General features: G+C 42.6%; 1 pseudogene; it reads left to right on the plus strand.

Annotated features, from left to right (window-relative positions):
* The first annotated feature begins 2,973 nt into the window (after positions 1–2,973).
* Positions 2,974–3,462, plus strand: LOC107114593 (annotated as a pseudogene).
* Positions 3,463–15,093: the final 11,631 nt, after the last annotated feature.

Consider the following 15,093-nt stretch of genomic DNA (forward strand, 5'->3'; position numbering starts at 1 on the left):
CACATGTCTGGTTTGACAGGATTCAGGGCAGACCTGGAAACCCTGCAATGTGTAACACGAGCACATTTTGAGCTCAGCCCCCCCCCCCAAAATAAAACTTATTTTACAATAAGGTTAGCAAGGTTTATAACTAGGGTGCTCGAGTCAAGATTTGGTTTCCTCAGTTTGTGAGGAAGGGAACCCAGTGGTATTTGTGCCGCATCCCTAAGTTACAGTCTTAGGTCATGGCTAGCTATGGAGCTGCGGTGGCTCAAGTGGTGAAGACGCTGAACTGCAGGCTGTGGAAGGTCGGTAGTTCAGCAGTTCGAGACCCGAGTGTGCCGCATGACGGAGTGAGCTCCCGTCTCTAGTTCCAGCTCCTGCCAACCTAGCAGTTCGAAAGCAAGAAATTGCAAGTAGATAAATAGGTACCACTTCGGTGGGAAGGTAACAGCGTTCCGTGTGCCTTGGTGTTTAGTCATGCCGGCCACATGAGCACGGAAACGTCTTCGGACAGCGCTGGCTCTTCGGCTTTGAAACGGAGATGAGCACTGCAACCCTAGAGTTGGATTCGACTGGCTTTTGAGCAAGGGAACCTTTACCTTTACCTTTTAGCTATGTGTATACAGTGACAATTCCATATGCAATTGTGCATATGTAGGATGATAACTTAACATGGATGCTGATTCCAAGATGAAATCGGAGTTTTGAGAGTCCCTAATTGCCCAGAGTCACTTTCACTTACTTTCATTTTATCAACCACTGATTAAACCCTCAAACATGTAAGTGGTCAGAAATTGAAGCAAATGAATGGATAGTTTACTCAGGATAGCTGATTTGGGCAAGTCAGAAGCATTTGTTTAAACTACTTTTGACAGGCAGGTTGCACGTGTCCAGGCCCATAGCCACGGTGGTGCAAAAAGGGGTGGTGCCCCATCAATCATCTGCATGCCCTTCCAATCAGCATTATGGGCTGGTGTGAAATCTGTCAGTCTTTCAGGTGTACATTTTCTTTGTAAAAAAAAGGAAGGTGTTGAGGTAAAAAGTGTGACTCTTGTCATAAATCTTCCAAGGGTGAATTCTCTATGCAATTGGCTAGAACAGAATTAGCAGTTAGCAGGGCTGAAGAGTCCTGATTTTAAAAGCCTGCAGGGGTGGGGAGAGCCAAAATATCAGGGGCAGAGTCCAGCCGTCTGTCCATCAACAGATACACCTGGGTGTCATCAGTGTACTGGTGACAACCCCCCTACCCCCGCCCCAGATTAACTGGGCAAGGGGGTGCATGTAGATGTTAAATAACACTGAGGAGAGGATTGCCCCTTTTGGGACGCCACATACCATAAAGTAATGTGGTGAGACCCTCTCCCCTAGCACCACCCTCTCCCCGACCATGGAGAAAGGAGGACAGCCACTGTAAGGCAGTTCCCCATATCCCTACGTCGATGAGGCAGTGGGTCAGAAGAGGAGCACCGACCTGCCTTGATCCAAGTGTCTCCAGAGGTCATCCATGAGGGCATCCAGCACAGTCTCTGTCTTGTGGCCAGGGTGGAAGCCGGGCTGGAATGGATCCAGGATAGAAGAGTCATCTGAGAACATGTGGAGTTGCTCAGCTACCGCTCTCTCAACTACTTTGCCCAGGAACAGAAGGTTCAATACTGGGCAGTAGTTGGCTAGGACCATAGGGTCCAATTATGTTTTTTTCAGGAGCAGTCACACCACCGCCTCCTTAAGGCACCCTGGGAATGTACCTGACAGTAGGGACAAGTTGATAATATCACCCAGGGGAGCCTGAATTCCATCCCCACAGGCTTGTGGGCATGGATCCAGGAAGAACTTGAAGGCTTCACAGCTGCCAGGGTCTTGTCAACCTGTTCCTGGGAGAGTCAGCTAAATCAGTCCAGCACTGGACTGGAAGACGGATAAGGGGCTTCCAGTTCACATACAGTTTCAACTATGACAGAGAAGTCCTGGCGGAGCAACAAGATTATATCTGTGAAATAGCTCACAAACGCCTCACAGCCAATAGCCAGTTCCTTATCATTTTGTTCCCTTGTGGTAGGGAAGTTAATTACCTAATCATCTTAAACAAGTGGGCTGGGTGAGAGCTAGTGGATGCTATGAAGGCTGCATAGAATTCCTTCTTAGCAGCCTTTACTGCCATCTCATAGGCTAAGCATCCTAAAAGATGTTCTTGGAGCTTTGTCACGACTCGCAGTGTTCCCTCTAAGCTGAGTTAGTGTGAGCTAGCTCACAGTTTTTTAGCCTCCAGCTCACACCTTTTTGTCTTAGCTCAGGGAGGAGGGCTCCAGAGCAAACTAATTTATGCAGTAGCCAAATTGCTCACTGACAACTTTAATGCCAGTGGCTCACAAAGTAGAATTTTTGCTCACAAGACTCTACAGCTTAGAGGGAACATTGGTCACGAGTACACCACCACCCTCGCTTTAGCCATCTTAGCTTCCGCTTCATCCTTCAAAGTTCCAAAGTATACCACAGGGCTTGTTTGGGGGCAGAGAGGGCGCTGGGGAGCTATTTCATTGACGGCTTCCGAGAGAAGGGTATGCCAGCCCTCCACCAACTCTTCCAACGAATTGCCGGGCGGCACTGGATCCTGCAGAGTATTCTGGAAATCAATAGACTCCATTAGTCTCTATGGATAAGCATAAATTAGCTCACCGCCTAAACAGGGGGGTTGGGGTGCTCAGCTGGGCCTTCAGGGGAAAGTGGACTGACCATGGCACTGCGTCTGTGGCCATCAGCTCCACATTTATCCCCACCCCCAAAATAAGATCCAGTGTGTGGCTTGCTTGATGCGTGGGAGCGAATACAAATTGGATGGCAATAAGTCCCTGGCCTTGTGTCATCAGCTTTTACTTCAAAGTTCTGTTTGAGAACTCAAGTCAGGGAGCCAGTGTTATGTTCCCCTGCTGAGTATGAGCTGGCACTGTTGTCTGGGATGCAAACACTGAGGTCCCACAACTGCAGGCAAAGCAGATGCTACAGACTAGTAGCTATAGCCTGGTTCTTACTGCCGTTCTATGACCTCTTTGTTCTATGACCTCTTTGTCAACTCCTTCTCGGAACTGCTGCACATAGCCCATCATCCAGCTTGTGCTGTTTATCATTCAGAATATTGCCACCCTCCTCAACGGTATCATAATGTTCCTCATGTTCTTCAATACCTTCATCTTCCAGGCTGGCCTGGTTAATCCTCTCTTCCACAAATTTAAAGGAACTATTGTCCTCTCAGCCCCATACCTTGCTTTGAGCATATTCTTCCACATCTGGGTTATGAACCTCTGCTGGAGAAATTCCAACTACTTTGTGTGGACAGAAGGACTGCAGGCCCTCTTTGTGTTCCAAAGACTGGTGGCTGTGCTGTACTACTACTACTATAAGAGGACTGCTGTACACTTGGGAGACCCATGTTTCTACCAGGACTCTCTTTGACTACAAAAAGAATTTGCTCAAGTCCATAGGTGACTGATGCTTCCTGGTTATCTCAAGTAGAGGTCAGCCTGCTATGATGTCACAGAATCCTCATCAGTATCTTGCAGCAAGTCTTTTCTCCTCACAATCCCTTATAGTCCAGTTCTAAATTTGGTACAGGCAGTTAATTTCATCCCATTCCTAAACCCTGTGTGCAACAGAGTGTTCTGCTCTTCTGTGGACTCCTTGCTTGCTGCTACAGGCTTCTTAGTTTCAAAGCACTCCACATTCCTCCTTTCAGATATGCAAATTGCAGTCTCTGCAGCCTTACTGAGGAATGATCTGAAGTGCCAAATGGGTTTGGCTGAGAACTCTCAACACCAAGAAGCAATGCTGCAATATCCTTCTTGGAAATGTTCCCTCATTCTCCCATTCCCTTCCCTCTGACAAGAAGATACCCTGCCTTCATTAGAACCACTGGCTGTTGTCCTTCTACGCGTAATTACTTATAAAAGGACTGTGCATGTTCTAGCTTTGCAATGTTCCACCTGGGCCAATTGATGGTAGATTTCCCGTGTGTGTGTGTGGGGGGGGAAGAAGCCTTGAATTAGCGATTTACAGAGAAAAGATGGTTGAATTTACAGTTTCAGGTTTCAGTAACTGGAAGAAGGTTCTCACACTTCTTTAATTCTGCAAACTATGTAAAACAGTTGCTTGGGAGGGCATTTTTATAAAGCTTATACAGAACAGGACTGTAGCCTATGCCACAGTGTATGCTTTATATTATTAATTTGTTGTATGTTCTATGATGCTCTTACAGCATTGTTTTCATTTTTTGTAATTCCATTTTCTGCATTGCTTGACATAGCATGTTTGATACTTTTTCTTGCATTTTTGTAATTTTTGTAAGCCAAGTCCTATTGCATTGTTTATTATATCTCGTGCTGTTTGATTACAATGTTCCATACCTTGTACTCCACCTTGAGTCTCAAGTAGAGAATTGGTAAATAACTAATAAAGTATAAATAAATAAATAAATAATAAAGTAAATAAATGATGATGGGCTGACCACCACTGTACTCATCCCCCCCCCCAAAAAATGTTCTGGCTATGGGCCTGCATGTGTCCAAATAGCTTTTAGCCTTGACACCATAATCATTCAATTTAGAAAAAGTGGGCAAAGCAACAAAAGGAGCTCAGTTTCTTAAGCCACTATGGGGCTAGCTGTGGTCATAGTAAAATAAACATATGCATTGTCTCTCGCAGGCTGCAGTTTTTGAAAAGCATCCACCTGGTCACTGATTCCCTCCCTCTGAACACTGGTTTAATTGGACTTCTCCAAGCCCAGCTATCCTTCAGGTCTGGCACAAAGAAGAGGTAATGATGACTTTATTGATATTTTTCAATTTAGAGAAGTGTGGTGTATGAGCATAGGGAGTCACCAGCCTGTATCCTTTCACTCTTACTGAGCAAAAGTTGAAGGCTTCTATGACGAACCCCCAGTTCTTATTTATTGTGAGGCAGATTTTCCCGCCAAAACACTGTTCCCCACCCTTAGCAGCATATTACAATTATAGAATTATAACTTTCTGCATGTCCCACCCTGTGATAGATAAGTTATTTGGCTTTTGCCCAGGGCAGAGATTTATTGTAGCTAAGCAAGAGTCCTTATAAATCTCTTTGGAAATGGCATTTGACATGAAGTAAAGTTCAAACAGGAATGTTGGTTTTATTGAACAGGCACAGTTGGGTTAGGAATAGGCAGGGGATAAGAAACTGAGGTAAATTTTGTTGTTTATGCAAATTATCATAATTTTTTGAACAGAGTATAGTTGAAGCTTATTTTCAATTTCAATTCAATTTATTACAGGTCTTTATGACCGAAGTCTTGACCAAGAGGATACCAAAGGGGGGTAAAATAGGTACATAAAATAGACATAAATATGTCAAGGTACATAATAACAGTCACATAAAACCCAGGCTGAGCCCAGAGATTAAAAATTACCTAACTACACTTGGGGCGGAGCCAACTAACTAAAATCATCCGAAGATTAAAAATCGGTGTCGAAGTTTTCAGAAGTGCTGGACTTTTCAATGCTTCTTGAGAGCAGCCACCTTAGCCAAGAACCGCGCCACGTTAGCTGTTATCAGTCCATCGGCATTTGAGTCAGATAACAGTACTGAGAGCACCCAAGGTTGCGCGGGAAGATTCATCTTCGTGAGAATAGGAGAGATATAAGTGCCTCTAACTTGAGTCCAGTGGGGACAGCGAAATATCAGGTGATCTAAGGTTTCAATTTCGCCAGAATTGCACAGACAAAGGCGATCTGAGTAAGAAAGGCCTCCAAATCTTCCCAGAGTTACCATTGTTGGAAATACATTTAAGCGGGCCAGCATAAAGGCGCGGCGGTGAGATGGAATTGATAACGTTGAATAAAAGTCAGGAAATCTCTCTGGAGGGGACAACCCCAAAGCCAACGGAGAGCAGGTGCGTCTTGCCCTGGCCACGGTGCTGGCCCAATCCAACTGTTTAAGTTTCTTCAAGGTTTCCTCAAGCTGAGAGGGCATCAGCTCTTCGTTAGGTGAGGACATCGGCACTCCCAATGTCCTGAGTTTACCAGCAAGAAGGGACAACCAAGGGTTGGATGTCGTGTCCTTTAAGATGGAACGAAGAAAGCCGGCCTGGGGGTGATGACTTGGGTCAGATAACTTAAATCTCAACTTGAATGCCCTCTTCCAAGCACGTGCTTCAAGCGAAGATTGAACCAGTTCCATACGAAGGACAGTCCCAGCAACACACCGTGGCGTTCCAGTAATTCTCCTAAGGAAGGAGTTTAGCTTATTTTCTTAGAGACTCAGTTCTTAACTGTGAAAGGTTTTTCTTGGAGATTTCTTTCAACAACTATGTGTCTCAATAAAGTTTCATATAACTATCTTAGTTTCCTGGAAGTCAACACTTTCTTCCTGTATTTAAATACCTCCCTTGTGAGATTACAACTTTCCTTTTGACTCTTGAGGAATCTAAGACCGTTTCTCTTTTCACACAAAGCAGGGGTCCCTTCTGAGTTGAACCCACTGAATAACTGGGTAAAAAATATCCTCCTCCTTCTAGGAACAATAATCCTTTTCTGTTTGGCTAGACTGGCAGTTTCAACCTACTGTCCAGCCTCTTCTGTCAAACCTAAACCCCAGTTCTGGAACCTGTGAATAAACAGTATTCAGCTAGGGCTGACACTTAAGACTTTTAAGTTCTAATTTCTGAACTTTTCCTCAAATGTTTCGGTACACAGTAAGGGCAAGAAGTTGTGTTCCTTCACTTCCCAAGTGAACTTATCGGTTTCCCTGAGACTGACACACACACTCCTCCTGATTGGCAACTGCCAAGCCAAAGTCCAAACGATGACTGACTCCTCTGACAAGACTGACATGACTTTTTAAATCTCTCCTCAGTTGGCGCTGACCAATCAGAGAGAAGGGGGTGCATGCAGGCAGCAGCCTGTTAATCAAACTGCTGTACAGTGAAGCATTAACCCTTTAATGTCCTAGCTCTCTGAATTTGATGCACTAAGCATCCTGCTTTTGAAGGTTAGTACATCACATGCCCCACCTTTTTAGATCATTACGTAAGGTGAGGTTCAAACCTCTCTGTAGTAATGGGTGAAGCATGTGAAAGAATAATACCATACAAAGGTTTGCATCATCAAAGCTATGCATATTATTCCTACATTTATATCCTTAACAAATAATATTCTACAATTTATAAAAGAAATCAGGCAACAGTATATATACATGTACACTTGGTATATAAGCCTTGAACTCTAGGTGGTCCTAGAAAGTGCATGAGCAATGATATTTTCTTTACCTCTGCTGTCCACAATATCAAAATTATAATCCTGGAGTTGTAGAGTCCATCGTACCAACTTGCTATTGGCGCTCTTTACTTGATTTAGCCACCATAATGGTGAGTGATCTGTTTTATTTCTGCAGCACATTTTATTTCTGTGTCTCCTTTTATTTTTATTTTGGATTTTATGCTGTGTGCAGACCAGTTGTTCCCACCAAATTGTCCTTGGCCTAGGATACACCTCAAGGATGGTTATTTTGTTTACCTGCCAATATTCCACACAGAACATTATGGAATTATCTGATTTGGGCACTAAGATAACGGGGGGGGGCATGGGCTTTCGGAAGGTACTATCAGTCCAAGGCTTAACATTTCCTCCACCTCCTCCTTTATATTGGTAGCGTTTGGGCCAGTCACTCAGTATGGTGGGTATGCGACAGGCCTTGAATCCCCAATGTCAAGTCTGTGTTGTGCCAATTTGGTTCTCCTAGGGAACTTGGTTAAGACTGCTTTTACTTGCCCTTGTTGGTCTTTTGAAAGGGAAGAGGCTAAAATAACTTCATTAATGGTGCTTCCCTTAGTAATTCTTCCCCAACCCGACAAATTAATACCATCTGTCTTCCCACCTCTGGTCATAAGGACCAGATTGTTTCTGTCATAATATGGTTTTTACATATTAATATGGTAGTTTGCATTGCCCCACATCAGCATTTATAGTTACCATATAATTTATATCAGAAACTCTGTGAGCAACTCAGAAAGGTCCTTCTTGAGCCTCTTCAAGTTTACGTAAGTTTTCTTGAAGTTCTTCCAAGATATGAGATGACATCTCAGCTCTTGCAGTTTTCCTGACCACGCTTCCTTCAGGAGATCCATTGGCCCTCTCACCTGTGTTCTGAACAGTAGTTCGAATGGATTGGATCCTGAACTCTCCTGTGGCATTTCTCTGCTTTACAGTGAGGTATTAACCCTTTAATCTCCAAGCTCTCTGAATTTGATGCACTTGGGATTGAGGAACTTCCTCCACCCTAGATTTGGATACATGCCAGTCTCTTTTAATTCTGTAATATGAAATTAGTTTGTTTTTTTTTAATTTCCCTTGTAACTAAATGTGCAGGAGACTGCACTATTTCATCCTTGCTTAGAAAGCAAGGTAGGGGAGATAGCTACACATCTGCCCCCCAGCTTGTAATTATGGAGAGACTCAAATAAGTTTGCACACATTACTCCATTGTTGGATGTGGCCTTTCCACCTCTCCTATAAGCCTAACAGCACTTCCACTGCTGGAGAAAAGGCTTTTAAAACCTTTTTATTTGCCACAAATCAAACAGTAAGCTTATGTACCTTGTGCTTTTAAAAAATCTGCATAAAGTGAATGTAACATTAATAGTGCTGAATTCTGTGATTTGTATACATTTCACAAATTCAGTCAACATGCATATCATTCTGCTAGTAACAGGGAGGGAGAAGGAGGTATGTATGACTCTGAAGCCCTTCCCAGTACCACCACTGGAAATCCTGCTCAAGTTTCATCAGATATGAGCCTCACAGGAGCTATAAATTGACATATCTAATGTTTTTTAGTGAATCCAGAGGTCCCCAAAGTCTGCTTGTGCAACCATGGAATCTTGTGCTCTGTAGTTTGCTTTAATTCAAGGCTGGGTCTAATCATTTTTTTGGGAGAATCTTGTTAAATTGGCTAGTGGAACCCATGTATGTACATACAAAAGTTGCATCAGAATATTCATATTCTCACACACACACACACACACACACACACACAGAGTATGGAATCAGTTCATTTTTGAAAGTCCATACTCAATGCCACACACTGTGCATGTCCCCTTTCCCTCCATTACCATGGACTTACTAGTTATGTTTAAGCTAGAAACTGCTGCAGGAAATGTAAGGACAGGGGCATTCTAGCTGGTTTTCTACAATGCAGTCACCTTAAGAAACCCCTCTGAGCTCAACTTAGAACTGAACGTGTTGTCCAGAAATTCTACCAGTAGCGGGCATGATTATGACTTAGAGCAGGGGTGTCAAACTCATTTGTTACAAGGGTCGGATCTGACATAAATCGGACTTTGTCGAGCCAGCCCATGTGTGTCATAAAATGTATGCCAGGTAGCAAACATATTAACACCAACAAACACAATTAAAGGATTTTTTAAAACTTAAAATACAAACATGCTTAAAATGGTAACACTCTTGCCATATTTTATTTAACAGTCTTTGATAACTGACACCTCCTAAGTCTCCAGTGAAGAGAAGGCCCAGCCAGCTGGGAAGTTCAGCAGCCCCAATCTCCCTCGGAAGGGTGACAGCAGGTGGGGGAGGGGTGAAGACAGCCCTGGGCCTTAGGTTTGCCACCTCTGGCTTAGAGTATGAGACAAGAGTAAAGTGTGGCTGGACCAAATTAATATTGAGGACTGAAAAATCTGCTGCACCTTGCAATTAAGAAGAGTGAACTTTATTGGGGAAGAAACTAGAGACCTAGGGAAACACCTAGGAGCCCTTTGTGAATTATTAACACTGTACTTGCTGTGGTGACTTCAGCAGGGTATAATGACACAGAGGCCACCGTTTTCTCCAAGGGTACTGATCTCTGCCATCTGAAGAGCAGTTGTAATTCTGAGTGATCTCCAGCTCTCACCTGGAGATTGGCAACAATGGTTTCCCAGGAGGAAATGGATGGCTTGAAGGGTGGAGTCTATGGCATTGTACCTGTCTGAGGTCCCTCCTCAAACCCCACCCTCTCCAGGCTCCACACCTCAAATCTCCAGGAATTTCCCAACCTGGAGTTGGCAACCCTATCTCCTTCCCAGCCAACCATCAACCTACCTTTATCTGCCCCTCTGACTTCAGGTTTCCATCTCCCTCCACACCTGCAGTCTCTACTTAGGAAAAGTAGTCTTCCTCCACAGTGGGGACCCAAGCAAGAGGGAAGTGACCTCAGCAGAGTATAATGATACAGAGTCCACCCTGCAAAGCAGACATTTTCTCCAGGAGAACTGATCTCTGCCATCTGGAAAGCAGTTGTAGTTCTGCGTTATCTCCAGCACTCACCTGGAGATTGGCAGCAATGGTTCCCCAGGAGGAAATGGCTGGTTTGGAGGGTGGAGTCTTTGGCATTGTACCTGTCTGAGGTCCCACCCCTCCCCAAACTCTGGCTTCTGTAGACTCCACCACAAAATCTCCAAGAATTTCCCAAACTGGAACTGGCAACCCTAGCTCAGGACTGGCCCCAATGAGTTCCCCACCAAAGCCAAAGTAGGCCTGGAATGGGCCTCCTGCCTTTGCCTTTTTACTGACACAACCAACCTTAGTTGCCTAGCAACAGTCACTGAGGGAAAAGGTAGCCCCACAGGAGGCAAGCAGAAACAGTGTCTTCGTCAAGAAAGACAGCCATTTTGGCAGTTTATTGTCAGGGAAGTCGCCAGGCTTGCAGTGGGTGGGGGAAAGGAGCGGGCCCAGCACCCAGCCAATGGCATGCAAGTACTCTTGAGTGGCAGTTGATGGGCCAGTGGCTGATGGAACGCACAGCACAGCCAATGGGAGAGCTGGAAAGTGCCAATACGTTGGGCTTTTATATATGTAGGATGCCTTATAAAAGGAAAAATGACACCTTGAGTGAATGGGACAGTCAGGTTACAAATGAAGCAAATGGAAAATGAGACAGTGGGATCATTTGTGCCTGAGGTACTAAGAACCTCATAAGGACACAAATGCCCCCCTGGATCAACCACAACATTTGTCTCATTCAGTGTTGTTTCCAGTAGCCTGATGTCTCTAGGAAACTCAGAAGCAGGAGCATCAAAATGATAGCCAGCTCCTTTTGTTTCCCCCAACACCCAGTAATCAGAAGTATATTGTTTTTTTGAATGTGGAGGTTCCACTTGGCTATCTTGGCTTATGGGTCCATTAAAAAAAGCTATCAAAGACCATAGCCACTGCATCATATGCTTGTGAATTCCTTAATTAGGTAGTGTCTACATTAGAAGTACATCCTTTTGCCTGTCCTAAAACTGCTGCCAAGGGTGACCTAGGGTTCCATTAATTGGGAGAAAAAGTTATCCATTCTCTCCATGTTATCCATAATTCTGTACTCCTCTGTTATCCCCCCCCTCAGTCATCAGCTATCTAAACTAAAAAGCCTTCCGTTTTCTTGTAAAAGAAGATGTTCTCACCTTGTGATAATTCAGAAATGTATTTTATGTAACAATATTGCATTACAATAAAGATTTTTCTTAAAAAGAGAACAATGAATGCTATTGTTTTAAGAATAAAACAGGATTTCTCCAGCAACAGCAAAATACTAGGTGTGTTAGAGGTGGATATCTAGACTGCTTACAATTTGAATCATCCATCGTAGGCATGTGTTGGGTTTGCATTAAGGGAGCGGTATTTCTACAGAGACACGCTCCAGCTATATTCAAGGAAATAGCTTTGTGTATGTTTATGTATTATATAAGTGTAAAAACAAGACAGCCTTATGAAACTGTTGTTAAACAAAAGAAAATAAAACACATGATAAATAGTTGAAATTTTTATTCATATAAAATTTATTAAGAACATAAAAGATTGCATCTTAAAAAAAGATCTGCAGTTATTTACAGCAGTATTGCACAAGTAAAGTGGCAATTACCCTGTCAAAATTTCATCAGTGCAAAACACAAGTAAGCCAGGGAAACTGCAATAAAAATGCTACATATGCTGGGTTCTATGAAACACATTAGTGATTAATCAGTACAAGATCAGTGCTACATTGATGTCTGTACCTGATGACGAGGCACTGCCATACAGTAACTAGTGGTCTTTAAACCAGGGTGCAAAATTTCATTCTTCCCCTAAAAATTTAGTAGTTCTTGAACAACCTACTGGTGCTTCTTGTTCATGAGGTAACAGTCATTTCCTTTTCTATGTAAACTGAGGTCAAGGGATAAGGTCTTAATAGCCCTTAATACAAGCACTACTGAAGGAAGAAATACGAAGCACCAACAAGATTTTGAACTCACATCGAATGAATTTTCCAAACATGTCTAATTTTGAGATGGGATGCTGGAGGCAGTTTGGTTTTCTATGGATGGATAGATGGCAGGTGTGTGTGTGTACGCGTGCGCATAAAAGAAAGACAAATTTCACGGCATTTATCATTCTTAAAAACTAGCTCAGAACTCTGCATGTCAATCTGTATAAATGCCTTTGTACATCACCCTCAGTCCACAAAGTTATTTGTTACAAATTTATAACAAAAGCTACAGTGGTATGGTTTTTGAGCATGTATGGTTTGTCCCCAATTACATACTGAAATACTAATGCTTGCCTTCATTTCATATTTGAACATCCTAATAAGATAGGGCAGGTGGCAAGAGACTCTGGTAGAAAACAAGGGGTTAAAACAATATCTAAAATAGCATCAACTACCCTGGATTAGTAGACAGTGCTCTAAACTGATCAATCACTATTTCCATATATACTAAGAAAACATAAAAGGAAAAAAAAAGACTTTACAGGAACTTAAATAAGCAGAAAATAAATATACACCATTTCTACAAGTTACAGCATTATGGAACAGTAGAATGCATTAATTACAAAGAAAAGGATTCTACAGTATTTAACAAGGTCAATTCTACAAAAAAATGTTTTGAGAATCAGTTTTACTTCTGCAGCTATACAAAAATATCTTACATGACATAGAAAAGAGAGGAAACATTGCACACAAGTAACATTTGGCTCAGATGAAAAGAACAACGGCTCTATTCTAATAAATAGTCAATATTTACAATCATTGAAGAAAAAAGCATAGAAAGTCAATAGATGCAATTCCTCTAGAAAGAAATGTAAATCTGGTTTCTCCACTACCAAAGAAAATTCTTCATAAAACATTTTATCAGGATTTTTCTTTTTAAAAGTAAGTTTTTCTAGAAAAGTTTTTTTTAAAAAAAAAAATCTCTCCAGTAGACAAAATGTTAGATCCATTAGCTGGCAAAAGTTTTTTTTAAAACCCCATATTGCGGACACAGTGGGGTAGTCAAGGCACAAAACCTGCACTGAATTATGAGAAACCAAATGAGCCTTGCTTTGTTTAGCTTTTTTTAAAAAACAAAAATGGTATATATACTTTGAATAAATGTCTGGCAGAGATTTCTTGATAAACAAGAGAGCTTGGATTTGGGCCACACAGTGCCAATACCTAGTCTTTTTTTCTGTTTACATTATAATTCACAGAATTTTTTTTTTAAAATTTAGACTTACAATAAGTTTGCTTGAAGTCATGGCAGCAAAATGGTTGTAATCCCATGTGAGCCGTTAACACATAAAAATGTGTACACATTTCAAGGCACTGGACCAGCCAAGCCTTCAAATGGGAGGAGGAGAAAGCACTGGGGTGTGGGGGGTTGCCCAGTGGGTCATACTCACAAACTGTCATTCATGCACTGGGATTAGACTCTCTCCCTCTCCCCATTTCCACAGCAGCTCATTTCCTCTAACATTCCCAGCAAAAACGCCCCCCCCCCCAAAAAAAACCCCACTCATGAAGATCAGGAGATCCTGTGGAAGGACATCTATCACCTTATAAGTGAAAAGTAGGAAGCCATCCCGCTTTAGGAGCATGGGTGGAGCTCTCTGGATTCCCAACCATTGATAGTGTGTCTTATGTGAGGCTTTGTGATAGTGTGCCTTACGTGAGGCTTTTTATATTAAAAGGAATCAAACTAAAGTGCTCCAACTGTGGAAGTGTGAGCAAAGAGTTCTATTATGAACAGAAGACAATGCTTTGGTGAGTTCAGAAGGAATTCTGAACACGGAAAGAATGAGAGTTTGGCCTTCAAAGAGCTCTCTCGATCATTAACATGAGCTTTGTAACAAGGAGTACTGAGGTTCCTATGGCATACAGACAAGATCACTGGCAAACCCCTAGGGCGGTGTGGTGGGGGGGAGAGATTTGTTTTTAATAGCTGTGCATCAACATTGCTAAACTTGGAACAGAAAGGATGTCTTTATAGGTCCCAGGTTTTTATAGAAGCAGCGAAAAGTCCCTATTGCACAGTATCAATTTAAGCAGTATAATGTTAGCTGTTACAACCCACTTCCTCACTGTTTTCAATAAAACTAGTTTTATGTGGGTAATATGCAAACATGCAATCAGAAGGACCAAATTCCTATTAGCACTGTTGAAGTTTATGCTTGAAACTTCAAGGAGGAAAGGAAAACATGTCCTTGTAAGCCTATCCTGGGTTACAGCTCTATGCCTCCTCGGCTGGATCTGAAATTGCAACTATACAATAATACTGTATGCACAATTTCTGGCACTTAGTTCTCTTGAGGATATATGTGCATTTCCCAGCAGTGAAAGGGAAACTATGCATGCAGTTAACTCTGATAGTTCCATCTCTCTGTTTGGAAGGGCAGGAAACTGAATCCAGCACAACTTTCCATCCTCCCTCGTCGTCTGAAAGCAATTCCTGCTATCAAAGAAGCAAATTGCAACTGCCTACTTGTCCCCTAAAAGTATGCAGATGTGTGTGAGGAGTTCAACCTTACACATGCATCTTTCTGGGTCAGGGCTCCCTGGTGTATTCTAATCATCTGGAAGTAAGGACCAAGCCACACTGTGTGTTAGGAATTCAAGATCAGATCTCCTAACATGTACCTTAATGATGAAAAAGAGTTGTGGAGAATGGGACTCCAGGGCTGAGATAGGGGTATTAACCCTTTCCCACCAGGCTGTTTTCCATGGGGAACAAAATCCCCTTAGTTGTTGTTAGCCCCAGCAAGGGTGGAAAAAATATAAGCACAATATATCTTCTCCTCCTACTGCAGCTAACTTCAACTG

Source organism: Gekko japonicus, unplaced genomic scaffold (assembly GCF_001447785.1).
Source record: "Gekko japonicus isolate JY-2015 unplaced genomic scaffold, Gekko_japonicus_V1.1 scaffold339, whole genome shotgun sequence".
In the NCBI taxonomy this organism is placed as follows: domain Eukaryota; kingdom Metazoa; phylum Chordata; class Lepidosauria; order Squamata; family Gekkonidae; genus Gekko; species Gekko japonicus.